Below are 22972 nucleotides of genomic sequence, written 5' to 3' on the forward strand. Positions count from 1 at the left end.
TGGAGTGTTGGGGGCACAGCCCCCTGCTTTTGTGTAGTGTAGGTATTTGTGTGTTTTCCCAGCAGAGAGTTGTCTCCCTAACATCTCAGATGCTCAGGTGAGAGCTTCCCTCTCCAAAGCAAAAAACACAGCATCAATGGGACCGGACGGTGTCCCAGGCTGCGTCCTACACAAGCTCTAAGAAAAGCTAGAACCTCATATAAAGTTATTGTTTAATCTCAGCCTTACTACAGGATATGTACCCAAGGAATGGTGTACAGCAACAGTGGTCCCATTCCACAAAGGTGGTGCCTCAACGGACCATGGAAACTATTGCCCCATAAGCCTGACTAGCCTGGTCTGCAAAGCTATGGAGCGGATCATTGTGGAACTCATAAACAAAGACATTGGGGACCTACAGATGCTGGATCCTACCCAATTTGGCTTTGTTAAGGGCAGATCCTGCCTCTTGAAACTGGTTGAATTCTTTGAAACAGTCATCAAGGCCATAGATGACGGGAAGGTAGTCCACACAGCCTACCTAGACCTTGCAAAAGCCTTCGACACAATACCCCACTCGGGCATCATAAATAAGCACTCCAGCTTAAATATCAACCCCTATGTCATAAGATGGTTTGCTAATTGGCTCAAGGATAGAACCCACATGGTCAGAATTGTGGGAGCCATGTCAGACTCTAAACCAGTTACAAGTGGCATCCCACAAGGCTCAGTCCTGGGACCACTCTTGTTCGGTATATATTTTTCTGAGGTACAGGCTAACACGGGAGGACTATGGCTGACCAAGTTCGCAGATGACTGCAAACTGGGTGCCATAACTGACTCTTTAGCTGAAACAAGCATCCTTCAAAAGGGTCTTACAGAGACAGATAACCAGTGCCAAAGCCATGGCCTAAAACTAAACGCCAAAAAGTGTATAGTCATTCCCTTTGGGAAAAACAAAGTGCCCATAAATTACCTCATAGGCAGTAATCCATTAAGTATGGAGGAAGTAATTAGGGACCTGGGAACCCAAGTTGTTAGTAATCTCTTCTTTGACAACCACATTGCCAAAGTGGTTAGAAAGACCTTCTATATAGCCCACCTTATCATGAAAGGATTCACATCTAGATCAAGGGAGGTCATTGTGCCCCTTTACTCATCACTCATCCGTCCCATAATTGAATACAATGCCCCATTTGGGATGTACCTTACCCGACACCTGCAGCAACTGGAAAGACCCCAAAAGTACCTCACCAAGAGGATCAAGGGACTCAAACAGATGACCTATGCTGCTCGGTTAAAGAAACTCCAGCTCTACTCAGTTGCATACCGCCTACTTAAAGGTGATCTGTGCCTGACGTGTAAAGTCATGTCCAGCCCAGAATTAATGGACATGCTCCACCTCAAAAAAATCCAAATCCACTAGAGCTACACACTCAAGGGACTTGAACCTCAACACATAAATTAATAGGACATGCTAGAGAGACAGATTTATAACCCAGAGGCTCCCAGCACTCTGGAATAGAATCCCAGTCCATATCAGGCAGAGCCCCTCACTGACTCTCTTCAAGAGAAATCTTGACGAGTGGATGGGAGAATGCAGGTTTACCCCGGGGATCACTTCTGTGTCACTACTAGACAGAGACACAGTAAACTAACCTAAAAAGGGCACAGTAAACTTATTTAAAAAGGTGGCGAAAGCCAAACACACTCTGGCAAGGCTTGTAAATGCCCTAGGGCAGATAGCCTAGTATCAACCTATGAACCTATGAACCTATGATGTTTTTTTTTTCTGTGTATTTGTTTTGTGGTGTGTGTTCTGTAGTTTCTGTGTGATGTGGTGTATGCTGCACGTTCAGGTTTATGGTTTCGGGTTTGTGAAGTTTTGGTTTTGTTCGGTTTCGGCTTTATGGTCTGAAAATGCTGAAATTCGAGATATCAGCATTTCGAGATTAAGAAGTGAAACTATATATATATATATATATATATATATATATCTGTATATATATCTATATATATATATATATACGCACTCACATATCTATATCTATATATATATATGTGTGTGTGTGTGTGTGTGTGTGTGTGTGTGTGTGTGTGTGTATATATATATATATATATATATATATATATTATATGTGTGTGTGTGTGTGTGTGTGTGTGTGTGTGTGTGTGTGAGTAGGTATGTAGTGCATTTGGACATTGGATCCACACTTAGAACCTCTTACTGCAACAAATCTGACCAAAGGCTGTGTAAATGGGGGTGAAGGTCCCAAACTAGGGACCTTTTGTAATTATTTCCCTTATCCCTTCCTCCACAGCAGAACTGTTCTGCCTTGCAACAAAATAATAAGGCCTGCCAAGTCCTGGACCCAGAGCCTTGTAAACTATGATCAAAGCAATGTACCATTACACCATCTAATCCCTACAAAATAGTGATGACATCCCAAACATATCAGTTAGTACAGTCATCCAACACCAGGGAAAGGAGTCTGTAGAATCAGTCAGGTAGTCTATATATACATGTATATATGTACTATGGAGATGCATATATGTAGACAAATGATACATACATACATATATATATATATATATATATATATATATATATATATATATATATATATATATATATATATATATATATATATATATATATATATGTATAAAGAGAGAGAGAGAAAGATATACGTCCACATTCATATCCACATATATGCATGCATACATATATTTAGAAGGTTAATAAATATATATATATATATATATATATATATATATATATATATATATATATATATATATATCAAATACAAAAATATATGACAGCTGCAAATACATGCAATCAGAGGGTCAAGCTGCTGCACACTGGAATTCTAAATCTGGAAACTCACTCACTGGAAGTATCCCTTAAAATGGGGAATAAAGACATCTGTGTTGTAACAGAGACCTGGATAAAGCAGCAGGAATCACCCCATGCAGTACCAGCCTATAATTAATTCCACAGCTTATGGCTGCAGAACTTGGACTGAAGCTCCAAAGGCTGTGGCATTTTCATATTTATAAAGGATGCACACACCTCCAGAGTGGTGGACTAATATTATGCATTACAGACCCTGCAGACATAGCTGACTTTGGGTAAGACAGTGGTTCAGGTTGTAGCCTGCTATAGGTCCCCATACATGTCCCAAGACTCACACTCCATGTCCATAAACACCCTGGAGAATATTAGTGTCCAACCTAACACTATCATACTGATTGACTTCAACAACCCCACTATTAAGTGGAAAAGCAACTCATGTACCAATGCACATGCCCATCACATCGACCTGGTCTTTCCTAACATGGGCAACTGTTGTTCTACACCAATAGTCAACACCTCACTTGTTATATACCTGAACACAAAATAATCACCTTTGAAAATCCACAGCCATCCTACACCCACTGCACAGGTAACCACCATGAAAGGCATTTCCAAAGCTAACTATGGGCCCATAAAATCAGAGGTGGCTAACCTCATGGCAACCATGCATGGAGACTAATTGCATGACAGCTGAATCAAACAACAATGCACTATGAACACGTACACAAGTGCATGGATACTACCTTACCCAATACAACCAGGACCCTCACCTCCAAAAAAAGGAAGCTGATCTCGTGCTACCCTGCCATAAAGAAACTGTATAACAGAAGGAGGGAACTGATATGGAATAAGGTGAATTCCCAAGACAGGAAATAAACCCGTATCAGCTTCAATGAATAGCTGAAATCCCTCATCAAATACTACAAAGTTAGCTGTGAGAACAGACTTGGAGCACATAGTAAAGACAACCAGAAGGCCTCATACAGTTATGTAAAGAATCACCATGGCAATGCCAAGAATTGTTCTGAGCTACTAGACAATGATATCTCCCAGACTGAGCCAACAAATAATGCCAATATACTGGCTGGCATCTTGAGTGCAAACATTACACCTCACTCCCCCCGCAAAGGACCAATCACAATACCAGTACACAGCCAGACACCAAGTATTACTGCAGCACAGGTTACAACAGCATTGTCCAAGGCCAAGAATTCAGCTTCTATGGGACCTGAGAAAATCCCTGGCTGTGTTCTACATGAACTACAGAGTGACCTGGCACCTTACCTGTGTGCCCTGTTCAAGCACAGCCTCACCTCATGCTTTGTCCCTACTGAATTGTGCACTGATACAGTCACCCCACTCCACAAACTAGGTGTAACTACAGACCCTGGGAAATACCACCCCAACTGCCTGACAAGTCTGTTATGCGAAGCTATGGAATGCATCATCATGCACCTAATAAACAGGGATATGGGAATCTGCAGACAGAGGATCCCACACAGTTTATTTTTGTGAAGGGTAGGTCATACCTGCTCATTCAACCTGATCAACCTCTTGCCGTCAGTCACCTGAGCTGTTGATGAAAGCAAGGTGACACACACAGCCGACATTGATCTGGCCAAAACCTTTGATAACATTCCCCACTTACTAAGCTCGGCTCCAAGCCCTATATCTCTACGTGGGAACAGAGGCACAAACACAGGGGTAGATTGTACATACTGCTTTCATACATTGAGACAGTTGCAGATGTCACTAGGTTTGTTGTAACATCCTTTATGAGGAATATGATGTCGGTAATACCAATAGATGTGAGTATTTACTGACTGCATTCCCCAGAGTCTACAACTAATTTACCAAGAACACCAACTGTCTGGTGAACACACAAAACATGACAGAAAGACATGTGGCCAGTCTCTGGACAGCATGCCAGGGGAGAGGTATGTCAGAGACAAATCACTGTGTGTCATGACATCACACACTAAATGCATGTCCACACAAACCCTGTGAATCTATCAATCCACCATGTGTATAACAGCACTGATGACATAGAATCTGTTCACAAATCTGGGGAAATGTCCCCCATGTTGGTTGGCTGTTTCCACATGTCCTGTCCTGTGATGTATTGCCACCCACTGTATGTGAATCTGTAGGCCACCACCTCTGTAATGTCCCTCACAAAGGCAAGGAAATGGGGTAAGGTCCACATTAAGGAATGTCCCATATGTTAGAACTAGTAGCAGTGTCCAGGCCACAGCACAATACAATGTGGGCACCTACGTAGTGGTACGGCCATAGCAATACCTGACATCTGCACATCAGTACAGAGGACAGACAGAAAGTAGGTAGCCAGCAGGTTATGCATTAGGATGAATGTTTTGAAAGATAGACATCTGAAACTGAAAAGTATGCCATTACTACATGACAGCAGTCCTCAATGACATGTCTAAAGAACATAGTGGTCTACAGTTAATATCAACATATCAGATCAATATCCAATAGAAGATACATATAAAGATACAGCTCAAAAACCTAGAACAAGATACTCAGTACTCAGAGTCCAGCTTTTCAAGCAGGGTTGCATGGTTACAGTACTACAATCTACAATCTACTCTTACTTGAAAAAGCACTGTTAAAAGTACTAACATAATGATACCATATGTGTTAAACTATTTCTGTTAACCAGTGCACTGCAGCTGGTGCAACACGCAAGTGTGACTGCATATAACCTGGGATACTATCCATGTATGAAATAAATCCAAAGAGAAAAGTTTGTGTTACTACCCATGTATATCCAAGTGTCCAATACAGTCTACTCACACCCCTTGCTACTGTAATGACAGCACATAGCAGCATATTATGTACAGGGAATTAAGTACATTTATTAAAAATGTCATTACCCTGCTATTTCATCAGACTGGAATATGATCACTGGTTACAAGGGCTAAGCTATACTTAGCAGGTTTAAGCATTGCTTAAATGTAAGTGCCAAGCAGATTTGCGCACTGGTAAGCAAAGGCTACAAGGTGTAAGTGCCTATTTGTTTAACTGTACGTTGGCACCACTTACCATCATGCAACCCTTGCAAACATGCTCAATGCTGCTCAAAACTGCCTTAATCACACTGTATCCAACAGTCCTTGTTCTGCCTAGCAACAAAATAAACAGCCCTTGCAGGTCTTGAACCCAGGTCCCTGCACACCCTAGCCTATGTCATTTCCCAGTAAGCTACCTCAGGTGTATTGCTTGAGGATGTTTTTTTCAAACATACCCTTCTTTATAGCCAGTGTACAATAGGGAAGAGACAAGCATGCAATTAAGAAGGATTGGTATCTATAAATATATATATAAATAGAAACATACATAGAGAGAGAGTGAAATATGTAGTGAGATCCCTATATGTGTACAACAATATATCGATATATTACCAGTAAATACTGAGGTGTATGTATATATATATATATATATATATATATATATATATATATATATATATATATATATATATATATATATATATATATATATATATATATATATATATATATATATATATATGCATACATGTCCCAAAATGTCCATATAAACATATGCTGCTGATAAACTACCCATAACTGGGGCAACATGCACAGTTGGATACAAAAGCAGCCATGACACTCTCACCTGCCCCCCCCCCACAGACCAAATTAATGAGTGAAAAATACACTGCTACAAAATCATGATAGGCCATTCACAATGGCCAGATGTACAACAATCTCTTAGCAAAACAAATAAAATGTCTGAACATAGCAAAGAAAAAATAACCAGTAAGTAATTTACACATGTTTATTATACTCTGATGTCTTGGCCAAAGCCTTCAAGTGGTAAACATCACCACTATGAACCTATGAACCTAAGAAATGCATGCTTCAATCTCAAAAAGTAATTAACACCTAATTACATAATTGAATGCACAGCCTCCAATTACACTCGCCATTTAACCCCCTGTGGGATAAAATATCACAGTTAATATTAGTACACTGAAGTCTGTACATAACAATTGTCTTTTTATGAATGTTTCATCACACTGAGTAACAGAGGTTTTCAGAAACAGTACCATGAGACCCACTACTGTCCCCACGGTGTGATTTATTCAAATGTACAGCTATAAAACTGACATATTTCTTATCAGTAGTATGTCTGACATGTTCTAACCACCTAGTTTTAAAACGTGTTACTGTCCCCCACATAAAATATGTTGCATGGCCATCTAAGAGCATTCTCTATACACCTATCTCTTGAATGTACAGACTTCAACATGTTTCCAAGTCATTCCCCTCAGCAGGAATTACAGCACTAAATAATGATTGACCAGTACACCTATCCACCTACTACTGTATGACATCTGGACACACTCTGTCATAATTAGTGAACAGAATCTCAAATACATGGCTATACATGAAATATTGCTGTTATACATTGAGAAAGTTGCTGGTGTTACAGGTTTTGTTGTAACATATATTTTCTGAGGGATGTGAAGTCAAAAAAACAAATGGATGTTACCATCTAATGCAATCACCAGAGTATGCTACTGATTTGCCAAGGACAACACCTGTCTGGGGAACAGCCCACACATAACAGGCTAACCTGTGGCCATTGCGTGCATGGCCCTACAGTTGAGAGCTATGCAGAGACAGATCTTTGTCAGACTGACACCCATGCAGAAGTAGCATGTGCAGACAAACTCTGTTAAACTAGCAGTATTCCAAGCATATAACAGCAATGCTCACATTCTGCTCCTAAGTCTTGAACCTTCCCCACCATTTAGTTGGCTTGTCTCCTCAAGTCTTATTGTAAGAGGTAGTAGCCCACACAGCTCCAGGATGTCTTCCTCAGAAGTAAGGGAAAGGGCCAATGCCCACATAGAGTACTCATTTATAGGAGTGTGTTGCAATGACATTGGCTACTGGAAGAACTACACAGCTGCTCTGCATGTAGTTAGCAAGTGGGAACCCCAATAGTTGCACAGGCCATCACCTGGTCATGAGCATCACCTACAAAAGCCATGCTGCTACCTGTGCAAACCAGCTCTAGCCCTGTAGTACAAAGATAGAGAGAGAGAGAGAGAGAGAGAAAAATAACAAATTAAACATAAAGTGGAAAAGAGAAGAAAGAAAAAAACGTAAGTGGAACATGTAAGAAAGTATTTGAATATAGTCCTTGGTCTGTAGTAATGGGAACTATGATTTGGAGGAATATACGTCCCACCAAGATATACTGTACTAATGTCCTGCTAAACAGCTGCTATGGCCATAGCATCTGGCCCTCTCTGTAGTGGGAGATATCACAGACATACCTCTCAACTGTACAGATCATCACAGAATGTCCACATTTTACCATCATGTATTTTTGTCTGTTCCTCCTGAGATCTGTACTTTTTTGGCAAATAGCTGAGGATTGAAGTCATCAGGTAATGACAAACACTTGACTTTAAGACTCCACATCATTAAGAATATTCACTGTAATGCTAAATGTATCATTCTATGAACTTCCTGTTTGTAACAGGTATATTTTAAGTCTGTCCCTATTATCCCCCCCATCATTTTAGGCATTGTCCAGATGTGATGCTCTGAGAGGTTGTGAGGTGGGATCACAGCTCAGGACCCTGACTCACCTGGGAAAGGACAGCTCATATATGACAACCACAGGGATGTCTGTCAAACAGTTGTGACTGTGCCATTGCTAAACTAGTTAATGGAATGTTTTCCATATCCATGTTACCTGTGATTATGAGTATGACACATCTTTGCCTTGTAAAGTTAAGACACTTATAGAGGGCGTGTGCATAGTAGATTACTGTTGCAGATGTGTTTGTTGAACTGCATGTGATTTATTGAATTAGTAACATTCAGCTGTACAGTGTTCTGCTGGACAATAAGCACATTTGTGACTGATGTCTGTAGTCACATATACACATAGCTGTGTTATGTCAGCCAAACCACTGACAGGTCTGTGAGCAATGTCATTGTAACATAATAGCCTACTTATGACTGTTGGACATCTTCCAGGTTATCACAGTGATGTCAAACCCTACTGTGCAATCAACGTACTAATATATGATGCAGCAATATTAATACAGTATCAGTACTGATGTCCCTTTTGACACCCATTTATGTGTGCCATTGTCCAGACATACTGCTGTAACAGGTTGAGATGTATTATTGAGCAGCAAGACTGTAAATACAGTGTGCCATACTTACAACAGAAATGTATACCATGTACCCCCTGAGCACATGTATGTATGTATGCATATGTTCAGCTGGAAGGCACAAAACTAATCACATGGGATTCAGGCAGTCAGGTAAATATGTTGTGCATGTTGCACATGTTTGTAATATCAGTGTCAGTGCATACAGCAGACATATATGTGTACAGCTACTGGGGGTTGCATTGCCCTGACACTAATGTGGGTACTGGAGTAGGCGTGATTATCAGGTATTAATCAGAGAAGTGTCCACCTGTGTTATGACCCTCTGTTCATGCCTACTACTACAAGCTATATCAACACCTATATAAGTGGATATAATAAGTGTACACACCCCTGTTGGAATGCCAGGTTTGTGTGCTGTATGACAATCAGACCACAGAAGATCATTTCATGTTCCACATCTTGAATGTGACCCCTAACCTGTACATTTCCATTTAAATACAAGCAAAGATATTTCTAGGAAGATGAGCAACTATTGCCAAGTGAAGATGTGCTATGATGTTAGAGTCCAGACCAAGACAGATGAATGCTGTAACCATCTCAAGAGGTCCATACACAAGTTTAAGGGTGTGCACACTCATTCACCCGGCTTACTGTACTGAGTAACATTTCCATATGTTTTCACAGACCATAGTGTTATGTTTTCAATTGAATTGTACAGGCTATAGGACACACTACAGGTGGGAATTGTTATGAAATGAGTTATTGTTGTGGCATGTTCCAATTGCACAAATACCAGGCGGTGTATCAGGGTGTGTATCCTTTATATCCGCAGTAGCTATATGGACACAGTAGCACCTGACCTGTATATCCAGCCATCACCAAGGTAGAGTAATCCACTTTGCTGGACAGCAGCAATACACGGACCATATAATAGGTTGCTACATTAGCTGTACAGGGACACATAGGTGCAGGCAACATCTTTGAAGCAAGTCCACCTATATCTGAGCAAGCAGGTAAGTTCACAGGTGATGTCCAGTAAGGCTGACTATGACTATAAATCGGACATATCCACACAACCAAGGACAACTGCAACTGTGTCTCCACATATGTTGTAAGTCTCAGATGAAACAACAGACTTCACCCTGTACTGGGGTAAAGAACACCTCATACACACATGCCGTGGATATAGGCAACCTGCATCACACAGCTTAGGTGAAAACATTGTCACCTTGTCTACCACAGTTGCACATGAAGATAAGCACATAGACCACATCCCCTGCCCTCAGCAATGGTGAGCATGTACATATTGCCTACTGATGGCAACAACAGCATATCTCCATGGGGCATAATAACTTCAGTATCTGCCTCCTACATGAACTCAGGCATGTGTTCAGAGCTCCATTACACACCACTGTCAAACACAGACCTGCCACCATTCACACACCATCCACATGGAAGATGACCACTGTCAACCCTCTACACAAAAATGAATGGAGGATAGAGGATTATGCAACCAAGTGTCCAACACTGGGGTGAATAACATAACTCAGGGACAGGCATGTAATGCAAGTTACTATAGCCATGATAGCTTGGAGGGTTCCTGTGTAGTCTGGATTATTTGCCTGTAATATCCACTGTTGATGTGCATTTTGACAACTGTATGAGGTCATGTGACCTTTTCCTGTTTATGTGTTCCAAGTAGCATGCAGAGTGCTTACCTACCAGCATTCTCTGTTGGGGAAACAGACCTCATCACCCAATATGTGATTGGACATTATGCCCTGTCATGTGGACGGAGAGCAGAAGATGTGTGGGTGAGGACTGCTCTGTGGAACAGTGTGGTCCACAGGGTAAATGATGCCAGCTTGCACAGCAGAACTTATGTGCATATGCAGCATTGGGCCACTGACCTCAAATGCCATGCCCATCAATGGGTTGCTGCTCTAGCGAGGGACCAGCTAGCCACAGATGGGAGCCCAGCCATCCATCCCCTACTGACACCCACCAAGGAGCTCCTCACCACATTTAGGCCACATGCTGAATGCACAAGCCATGATGCTGAGGGAAGCATTGTGGAGGTGGGTTGCACAAACACACTGGAGGAGGACCGTGCAGGTAAAGGCCCATTAAGGATTAGTACACTAATGTATCAGACATACATGTATCTGTATTGTATCTTCATGCAGGTGTCAGGTCCGATTGCCATTGTGGATGGGGTTTTCTTTTGCACAGAGGTGCACATCTATGGTGAGGACAGGACATTGTGTATTACTGTGGTTAGTACTGTAGATGTGCAGACATGCTGTATCCATCCTATACCAAGGCCACATGTGTGTCTGCTGACAATAACCCCCTCTCACAGCTACCTAGGGCCCTCTGGTCTGCATTTTGGACAGCAGCCTGAAGCTGGTGAGTATTACATTGTTCTGTTGTTGCCTGGCAATACCCCAGGCATGTGAAGCAAGCACAATTTACCATGCACACAACCATCAGTAATAGCTATATTGCTTTATGTAATAGCTATATTGCTTGTTGCGCATGTTCAATTCTGTTGGGGTTAACTGTATTGCATCAAAGTGGTCACCAATGTGGCCTATCTGACATGAATTCAACATGCCTGTAACATACCTCACAACTTGTCAGTGCCAATACCTCTGGACAGAGGCCAACAAATTGTGCTGGACAAATGGCCTAAGGTAAGGTCAGGCGTGACACATTTCTGGTATACAGTGGATATAAATTGTATACACACCCCTCTTAAGATACAAGGTGTTCATGTTACATACTAATTAGGACCACAATATGACAGTCTACACCTCTTCCAGCCTTTAATGTGACCCCATAGCAGGTACAGTTCACTTGTAAAACAAAGCATCTGGACACATGTATTGCACCTACAAGGCAGGCCACCTGTGAGGGTGGCAGATGTCCTATCAGCATGATGTTTCAGTCAGGTATGATACCTCATGCTGTCATATGTGTCAGTACACTCACTGTGGCCTATTTGGCTATAATATCATATACATGGGCATTGTTAAGGCACACAGACCACTTCCAACCACGTATAGGTTTCAAACATATGGATATTCCAGACACATCTGTACAGAGGACTGTACAATGGTTTATTCTGCTGCATGCAAGGCAGATGCTGTCACCACACTATATAAAGTAATGGCAGTGGAAGGTTGTCACCAACCATGTATGATATACACATCAAAATGGTATAAGCCACAGATGATATGATCCTCACACACACAAACAGTTGCCAGCATCCTGCCTATCGAGGTATTCCTACTTTAGTGCTACGCAGTTAGCGGATGCACCACAGAGATTATACATTTCCACCTCTTCCAAAGGTACTCCTAAGGAGGATGACATCAACAGGTCTACTAAATTGGAGTGAAAGAAAGTGTAAAACGTAGCACACAGGTCAAAATGGAATGAGCCAGACAGTACATGATTCACACACACATATATGCCAGTATTGGGATTGGAACTCCTGCCTATCTAGGTAGTACTACTATAGTGCTACGTGGTTTTGAGACACACCACAGAGCTCATACATAGCCAGTTCTACCAGAGGTACTTCTGAGGTGGATGACATCAACAGGTCTACTAAATTGGAATGAATGGAAGTGTAAAGGGTAGTACACAGGTCAAAAATGGAATGAGTCAGATAGTACATGATTTGTGCACACATACACACACCTGCCAGTATTGGGATTAGAATTCCTGTTTATCTAGGTATGTTTACTATAGCATTACTCAGTTTTCACCCATGCTACAGAGCTTACTGACCTTTTACATGGCCAAAGCTGCTGATAACTGCACAGCTGTGGTAAAGTATTACATGTGGCAGACAGTCTGCCTTTTATTCCACCCATACATCATGCTAGTTCTTTCTGTCTAGCACTTTAACTAGCATTATGGCTTGGCACTTCACCAGGTTATTGTATCATGACGTGTGGCACACCTGTGAGCCATCAGCAGTACTCATTTATCACAGATGTTGCCCCAGTACTTACTAGTTATGGCCACCCCTCCTGGCATGTTTGAAGGGCGGTTATCTGTGCTTTCACCCATTAACCTGGTGCACATGTCCATTCTGGGGCACTGTTGCAACTGCCACATGTACACAGACAACCCTACCCTCTACACATAAAAAACACTCAGACCTGTGAGGGTTACCCATATATCACCCAATGTGGGCATATGCACTCTCCAGCAAAGAGTGGACTAGCAGGTCAAGAGGATAAGATCAACACCACACCACATCATGTGGAACATATAGCTCACCATGACACCCACTTTAACAGCCATGACATACAGTGAAAAGCCACACACCCACCTTCCCAGAGGCATTCAATGGACATCAACCCAAACAGCACAGACCAGCAAGAAAGACACCCACTCAGACACCGAGACATGGCACATGCCAAGGGACACATATTTAACCTAAACAGTGTGCTCCCAACCTAAGCCCCTCAGGCTAATCACCTTTCATAATACAATGATCATGGGTAACTCAATACTGAGACACACACATCCCACTCACTAGGTTGAATATTGAACAAGTAACAGCCAAATATCAATCACATGCCAGCATCTAACACATGACACAGCCAGTCATGTCACTGCACAGCAACTATGAGTATCACTACGTATCCATGTGGGTGGGAATGACTTGGGGCACACTTCCCTGGACTACATGACAGGAGACATGGGTGAACTCTCTGATTATGTGGTCCAGGGAGGTGTGACAGTAGCGGGTAGTGTACTGCTGTCACCCAGAATGATGTTGCGGTACTATTAACAGAAGGTTGACTGAAACATTGGCTTACATGTTATGTGTCATTCTCAGGGGATCTGGGACCTCTCTGCTTTGGATGGCATGATTGATAGAGCCCAATGACTTGCTGTGGGTGTCCTACCTCTGTCACTGCTGGGTTGCCAGGTACTGGCTATGTGTCTTGCCACCACTATGGTGCCTTATTAGGCAGTGTTTCTAATGTTATTACCACCATAACAACTGCACATGTATGCAATCTGAGGGTCCTGCTACTCAACAGTGGACATCTAACTGTCATGATGCACTCATAGCAGTTGTTTGAGTGGAGGACACATGTCTACTGTAATGGAGAGGTGATTCACAGCAGCAGACAGCAGACCCGCAGAATTAGGCTATGATGCATTCTACAGCTGTCAGCACCCAAACATGGACCACACCACATCTCCACAGGTGGTGCTGTCTCCATATTCATTATGGATAGGAACACCTCCAGACTAGTATCCCATCATAATGCATTGGAGATACTTCTGGTACAACTGCCTTGGGGTAATAGTGCAATCCAGATCATAGCCTGTTATGGGTCCACAGCTATGTCCCTCATCTGTCAATGCACATTCCTCAACACCCTGCCATCACTGTTGGTCCAATGCAACACTGACATAGTACGAGTCTTCAACCACCCCTCCATCACCTGGGGAATGTAGCCATTCACCAGTACAGTAGCCCAAAACTTCTGGGATTCATCATTTCCATTGCCCTAGACCAGCTTATACTGGCCCCTGGTAGGGAATACAACCACCTTGACCTGTGTTAACCACTTAAATATGGGACCGTTGCTCATTACCAGATGTCAATCCCTGCATGGTAAGATTCACACAGGCTGTATTCAACATGGAACTCAAGATGTCAGCCACATCCTCCACAAAGATAGCCACCTGGCAGAAGCTCTCCAAAGCTGACTTTGTAGCCATGAAAATAGGTGGATGTCTTCACTGCACACATGGCAATGGGATGTAGCTGCATGACTGTGGAATTATACACATATGCACTGTACAAACAGGTACATGAATGCATGGTACTAGCCAGAGCCAAGAGAACCCAGACACTGTCCTCCAAACACTTGGAGACAATGTGATGATCCCATGCCATTACTAAAGTGTACATCAGATGAAGGACACTGTTGCTGGGAAATGTGGCATCCCATGACTGTTGTACTCCCGTATTAGCCTCAAACACAACTTTGGATTCCTCATGGAGTCCCCAACAGGCATCTATGACAGCAGAGATGCAGCAGACACTGATGACAGTCACAATAGCCACGATAGTTACATCAGCAACTTCCAATGCATTAAACACAAGTGCTGTGAGTTACTTTACAAAGCTATACCTATCCTGAGACAACAGATATTCGCCACAGTCTTGGCAATGCATGCAGTGCCAGTTACCCCTATCTCCCCTCACAAGTGAAGTGCTGAGTGAATGTGTTCTTACATGCTGTATCCCAATTCTATTGTAGGTGTCTGTGTGTCACCAGGATGTGGCCCTGCAGCATGGCCAAAGTGTATGGCAGTGTGGTGATACATGCATCATGTTATAGGCAGGGTACAGTATGTGCATGGTAATTCCCAGTCTGTAACACAGTGAGTGTATATTCCTCACAGATTATAGGGCTGAGGGTTGCAGACAGGTACATGCTGATGTATAACATCTGTTGTAGAATGGAGAATGGTACATGTTCTGGTTTGAACACACCTCTGATTGCTAATAACCACAACCACAGGGGATATTCATCAACCAAACACACTGGGATTACTATTCACACACACACACACACACACACACACACACACACACACACACACACACACACACACACACACACACACACACACACACACACACACACACACACACACACACACACACACACACACACACACACACTCACACTCACATACACATGCACTTACCAGTACTGAGATCCCTAGGTTCATGGCTTCATAGGTGTGTAGTAGGTGAATGGGCCTGAAAGCTCTACAAGCCTAGCCCAAGGGAATACCTTGGCATCAGGCCACATGACTATTGTCCCCAGTGTGGCTCAGGCGTATAGTCACTGGAGTGGTCTTCGGGGTGGGTATTGTATTTCCAATCCACTCATCCAGGTTTCTATTGTGGGTGGCCAGTAATGTGCACTGCTTCCCAATTATGTGATCTATATTCCATAACGTGGACAGTGTCTGGGTTATGCACATGTCCAACATGCATGTTCTTTGATGTATGGAAGTGTGCTTGAGGTTTCTGGGGCATGTTGTGTGGACAGATTGATATCTTCTGATGTAGCATTCCTAACCTCATTTGATGAGACCTGGCTATGTAACTGAGGCAGTAATTGCACCTACATTTATAGTATGATGTAGGTATTCAGTGGAGTTAGTGGTGTCCGTCCATACAGGGCATGTGTATAGGGCATGGTATTCCCTTTCTGAGTTACATTAGCAGACTCTACAGTTGTTGCAGGCATCCAATGGAGAATATGATAAAAGAGCCACTGTACATATTGATTGGGCTACTGAGGGGATGGAACAGGGTGCCATGTCCTTTTACTTGCTGGATAACACACACACAGTCAGGACATGTAACACATCAGAGTACTTTCTGATGTCAGTGGCACAGCTGTGGTCAACAGGCATGTAGTCCACTGCAATCACACAGTGGGTACTATCTGTGAGGCAATATGCGGGGGAACTACCAATAAAGTGGTTGTTGCCTAGCCAAGTGTGTTTGTGTTTGATAAGTGGGTGGAGAGTGGTCTCTGGGTAATAGAAGGGTTGTCTATATTGTTCACTAATCCATACTGTCACATTTAGGGCTGTGGATTGTCTACACCAACCTCTATGGTGTTTGACAATTGTTGGCCTTGTAATGTGGATGTTGTGATATATACTAGGTCCTCCACATAATAATTTAGCAAAACCCACCCCCCAATGAATCCTGTTATTACACAATCACACTGCCCCCACACAGCATACTGATGATACACACACACACACATGCACAAACACACACAGACACACACACACACACACACACACACACACACACACACACACACACACACACACACACACACACACACTTACATGTATCTAAGGCACCATGGAGCTTATAGGATGGCTGTTGTCCCAAGGTACATCTAAGGTGAGGAACATCACCAGCCCTTGTAAATACTGGCATTGGGTGATGTAGTGGGAGAGGGATTCCAAAAATCATTTTACCCTACACACACATTTACATTTGTCAGGGTTGGGACTCAAACTTCTATCTTTTTGGACCATTATGGTTACCCATTTACCATATGTACCACTGACCTTACATGGTTTAGAGTTGCCAACAGGTACTACTAAGGTGGATGATACCTGCAGGACTGCTAAAGTCAGATACTGAGATGCGTACTGGGTGTAAATGGGACCAAAATCTTTGAGGTATGGACATACATATGTAGACATATGTACACACACAAACAATTGCTAGGGATGAGATTCAAGCCCATATCTATGTCGTTATTGCTATTACAGTGTACCACATTTATCGCAGGTGTCATGGATCTTATAGGATGGATGTTGTCCCAAGGTAGGGGAATATCACCAGCCCTTGTAAATACTGGCATTGGGTGATGTAGTGGGTGAGTTTCCAAAAAATATCTTAACCTACACACACATTTACACTTGTCAGGGATGAGATTCAAACCTCCGTCTAGCTATCTTTTCAGACCATTATGTTATACATTTTCCACATGCACCACTGACCTTACATAGGATGCCAGCAGGTACTTCTAAGCTGGATGATATCTGCAGAACTACTAAAGTCAGGCACTGAGATGTGTACTGGGTGTAAATGGGGCCAAAATCTTTGAAGTACAGACACACATACAAACACTTGTCAGGTATGAGATTCGCACCCATACCTATGTCACGTTTGCTAGTACATTGTTCCATATTTATCACATGTCATGGAGCTTACATGTTGGAGTGCTGTGCAAAGGTATCTTTGAAGGTGAGTGACATCAGCAGCAGCACTAAAGGAGGGGTAAGGGAAGTATTGTAAGTGTGAATGACCACAAAATCAGGTCTCTACAAGGATAAACACACTCTCTCACACAAACACAGTTGTCAGTATCAGAACTCCTACCTAGCTAGTTTGCTACACTATCTGGGTGACAGCAGTACACTACCTGCTACTGTCACACCTCCCTGGACCACATAATCAGAGAGTCCACCCATGTCTCCTGTCATGTAGTCCAGGGAGGTGTGTCCCAAGTCATTCCCACCCACATGGATATGGAGTGATACTCATAGTTGTTGTGCAGTGACATGACTGGCTGTGTCATGTGTTAGATGCTGGCATGTGATTGATATTTGGCTGTTACTTGTTCAATATTCAACCTAGTGAGTGGGATGTGTGTGTCTCAGTATTGAGTTACCCATGATCACTGTATTGTAAAAGGTGATTAGCCTTAGGGGCTTAGGTTGGGAGCACACTGTGTAGGTTAAATATGTGTCCCTTGGTATGTGCCATGTCTCGGTGTCTGAGTGGGTGTCTTTCTTGCTTGTCTGTGCTGTTTGGGTTGATGTCCATTGAATGCCTCTGGGAAGGTGGGTGTGTGGCTTTTCACTGTATGTCATGGCTGTCAAAGTGGGTGTCATGGTGAGCTATATGTTCCACATGATGTGGTGTAGTGTCAGACCTCCCAACCATTCCGAATTACTCGGTTTTTACCGAGTTTTGGGGTCCAAATGAAGGGGTGCCACGATTCCCGAGTGGCACCCCTTCATTTCCGATTTTTCTTTGCTTTTTTTTAAAATTTTTGCGCTGTCGGAGCTGACGTCATCACGTGCGCGATGACTTCAGCACCGTCAGGCTACCAACCAGTCGGAATTGAGCTCATGGAGCTCACATCATCATTTCTGGCTGGCTGAATTAAGTTGCGAAATGGCGGGAATGGAAGGAAGCTGATACAGCAGTTCGCTGAGCTGGGAAGGATTAATGGCAGCAAGTTAACAGTTTGCCAAGCCGGGAGTCGGGACAGGATTAATGACAGCAACAACATGGGGAACAAAAGAGAAGAGTTTGTGCAGGAAGCTGAAACGAAGAGCACAGAGGGAATGGAAGCTGATAGTGATACAATACAGCAGTTCGCCGAGCCGGGATTAATGGCAGCAACATGGGGAACAGAAGAGCTTGTGCAGGAAGCTGAAACAGCAGTTCGCAGGGATTAATGGCAGCAACAACAGAACTACTCAGGTAAGGAACCAGAGTGTGTGTGTGCGTGTGTGGAAACAGATCTGTCCTGTTATTCATCATTACTTCAGATCCGGGATTTGGGAGAAATATTAGCCAGAAAAGTCATTAAATGATTCTGTAAATATCTGAGTCACAAAGGTAAGAGTAAACTGAGCAGGGCACTTTAGAGAGCCTTTAAAACAGCTTCCGTACACTAGATTTTGTATATTTCTAGTGTTTTCTTCCCTGTACCTTACCAGGTTAAATTACATGGAAACACTGATCTGTTTGCTTAAGTCTGAAACCTTGTCCTACTGCCATGTTTGTTTAAATTAAAATGCTTGATTTCTGATAATGTAGTTTGCTTCTGTGAAATACTGTTGGTTTCATACAGTGAATGTTGAAACTATCAACGGACATTCAAGCATGACTGAAAAAGGCTTGTACTACAGAATGCACGAAGAAATGTATGGCAAATCTGCAAAACACGTATTCAGTGATGCCGCTGCTGATTCAAGACTGTGAACAGATTTGGACTGATGTTGGCTGGGAAGTGGGAAAAGGAATAGGCCGAAATGTACGATGGCAAGCTCTCCTATCTCAGGGAGAGAAAAGTATTGCACATGTTGCTTTTGGGATTGCCCACTTGAGAGCCATGAAGGCACCCAGCAATGAGATTACAGGGTGTCCAGGAATGTAGCCTGGTGCTTAGGGAAATCAGCAACAAAACACACACAAACATTCATCAAAGTCTGAAGAAAGAGATTGCTGTCCATCTGCAACATATTAAACAGTACTGAAAAGGAGTATTTGGTCCCTTACCTGGATGATACAAGAGGAGATTGAAGGAACTTTTCTGCCAAATCAGCAGTGCTGTTGCTATCTCAATGGCACAGAAAGGTGGAACCTAGTGATGGCTCTCTGACTATAGCAACAGTGACCAGGGTCTGATTAGCAATTCCATGAACCAGAACAGTCAGGTGTTGCAGGTGGTTGGGGGGGGGGGGGGGTTGAAGGGTTCATCCATCAGCAAAAAATGAGACCAGGTGATAGCCAGATAAACACCCCCATAGCACTGATCCTTGTGTGTATAAGCCCTAGGTGAAGAGTATAGTCCTACAGTTAGGGTGATAGAGTGCAGAAGAATACTTATCTGAACCTCTGACACAGCAGGCCTTGAACTGTGACTGCTGGCCAGTAATAAGACCATGGAGGAGGCCATTAATCAAAAACCCGAGTCACCCATGGATGATGACCAAGACAGCCCCTTAGGAGAACTCTTATCCAAAAATTTAGTTCACTAAAACTGCCATTTTTTTGAAAGAGAAAAAAAGCCCTTCTCCACAATCAAGTAAAAATATGCTGAAGACCTGAAGTTCTGCTGGGAAAGCTTACGTTTATCAACCTATTTTAAAAAGATAAATCCGCACATCAAATAGATGAAAATCTCAAAAAACAACTCACTTTGTATATCTGATAAAAGACAATTAAAAAAATAAGTCTGTGATAATAGGTGATTTTTTATAAGTGGGATAATAATTTGTTAAGCATATTTCACATTTATTTACTGGATTCACTATTACTTCCATGTACTGTTGGTAATGTTTCTAGTTTTGAGCGTTTGACCAATCAAATGTTACAAAAAAAGGATTCTCTTCTAATTTAACTGATATAGGGAGGATGTCTGTTGTCTTACCAGGCCCTTCCTTTACAGAGACTGCTACCATAATCCCTAGAACATTCTGCAGTTTGCTTTTGTTATTGACAAGTTCCTATTCTATATTTAAAATGTAAATGCTACCTTTTAGATGGATCCCTGTGCAAGCCATTTTGCACCCATACTTTTAGAATCCTAAATCAAATGATCTGCAATCTTCAGTTCTGTCTGACAGCAGACAGAATAACACCTGTAACCACAACTAATGTTGTGAACAAGCATATTAAATGACCAGGAGTCCTATAACTATCCCTAGCCACCACCATTTCTGAATGAGTTGAGAGCTATGATGAAAAGTGAGAACATTTTTTTCTTTAACAGTTGAAAGTTATCTTCTGAGCTTTGTCCAGATTTTTTTTTTGTTGTACTAAGAGTTGAGAGCTATGATGAGAAGTAAGAACATTTTTTTTGTGCTAATAGTTTAGAGCTATGATAAGTGAGCACACAATTTGTATTCCCCTATTATTGTTTTTGTGCTAACAGTTCAGAGATATGGTGAGTGAGAAGTGAGAACTGAATTTGTATTCCCCATTATTGGCTTTGTTGTTTGCCCATGCTTTTTGTGTTGAGGTCAAGAGCTATGTTGAGAAGTGAGAAGTGAATTCACTAAATGATGGCTATTAAGTTTCAGTCTTCCTATTTTTCAGGCAGCTGCTGATTTGGGATAGTGGTATGTTGTTCTGAATGTAGTGCACAGAGTTCTGGGTTCAAAACCTGACAGTGAAATGCATGATGGTCGCACAACATTTTATTCTATCAACTTTACAAAATTATACAAGCAATGTTTAAAATGTGAGCCTGGTTTTTGACCTTTTGTCCCCCCCAAAAAAAAAGAAATTGAAAATGAGTGTGAGATGCTGTGCAAGATGCCTATGGCTTACACTACTGTCATTCTATTTATAGTGTGGGTGTGGAAGCAGACTTTTATGATGGAAAAGTTCTGAGTTGGGCAGTTTTGCCATCATTGGTTCATGTGTTTTGTTTCATTGCATACAGTACAGATTACTGGCAAAATGTTCAAACAATAAATTTAAAATGTGCTCTAACATGATTGTTGTATTATACAAGGAATACAATTTAATAAAGTCAGGAAGGTGTATAAAGAAAAGGTGTTTCTTGTTTTGTGTGCAAGGGGCCAATGATTTGAAAACAGCCCAAAGGTAATCTTTATCCACCGCTGGCCAGATGCATTTTCTTTGGATGTGGTGTGGGTTTCAATGCTGTTTCAATGAATGTGAGTTTCAAGGGCAAAGTTTAATGTCAAGCCTATTTTCATTGTGAGACAGTATTGCTTTGTTTACCAGATGATGTTTTATAGTGTTTCTGCATTGTTGTGCTGTAAAATGTAAAAAAAATTCAAATCATTGTAGAAGTAAAGCAGTATGCATACATTAGTGTTTATGGTAAATGGGGCAAAATAGCCAGGGAACAGGACACTGGAATGGCTGCAGGGGGACTCTGCCATGTTTTGGTTGTCTGTTCTTCAATTTTGGTTCGAAAGTTGGTATCCCACAATTCCATTGGAGTGGGTGGGGTTACATAAGTATGTATGCAAATTAGATGTTAATCAGCGTACAGATTTGTACCTATTTTTCATGGGCCTTGTCCAGATTTTTTATGTTTCCAGGTTGAGAGGTATGTGTGGTGTTGATCTTATCCTCTTGACCTGCTAGTCCACTCTTTGCTGGAGAGTGCATATGCCCACATTGGGTGATATATGGGTAACCCTCACAGGTCTGAGTGTTTTTTTATGTGTAGAGGGAAGGGTTGTCTGTGTACATGTGGCAGCAAAAAGCATAACCGTACACCAACATGGTTGTACCGATTTCGGCAAACCTTCCTCAGCAACCAAGCATGATGCAACAAATAAAAAAAAAATCTAACATACTATCTTCTTATAGATAAATTCATGTCAAATGCATTTTTCCTTATAAGTAAGCATCTCATGTAAAACATGGGAATGTTTATGCCTATCCTTAATATGATCAATGACCATAAAACAAAAATTGCTCGTGGGGTGTTTAGAGATATGTTTATATAGAGAACTAGACCCCTTTTTGTTCTTAATGTCACAAAGATGTTCTCCTATCCTAACCTTAAAAGGACGGGAAGTTTGTCCAACATAAAATGCTCTACAATTGCACTGGGCCAAATAAATCA

Source organism: Protopterus annectens, chromosome 3.part0 (genome assembly GCF_019279795.1).
Source record: "Protopterus annectens isolate FY-2018-M chromosome 3.part0, PAN1.0, whole genome shotgun sequence".
NCBI classification, from domain to species: domain Eukaryota; kingdom Metazoa; phylum Chordata; order Ceratodontiformes; family Protopteridae; genus Protopterus; species Protopterus annectens.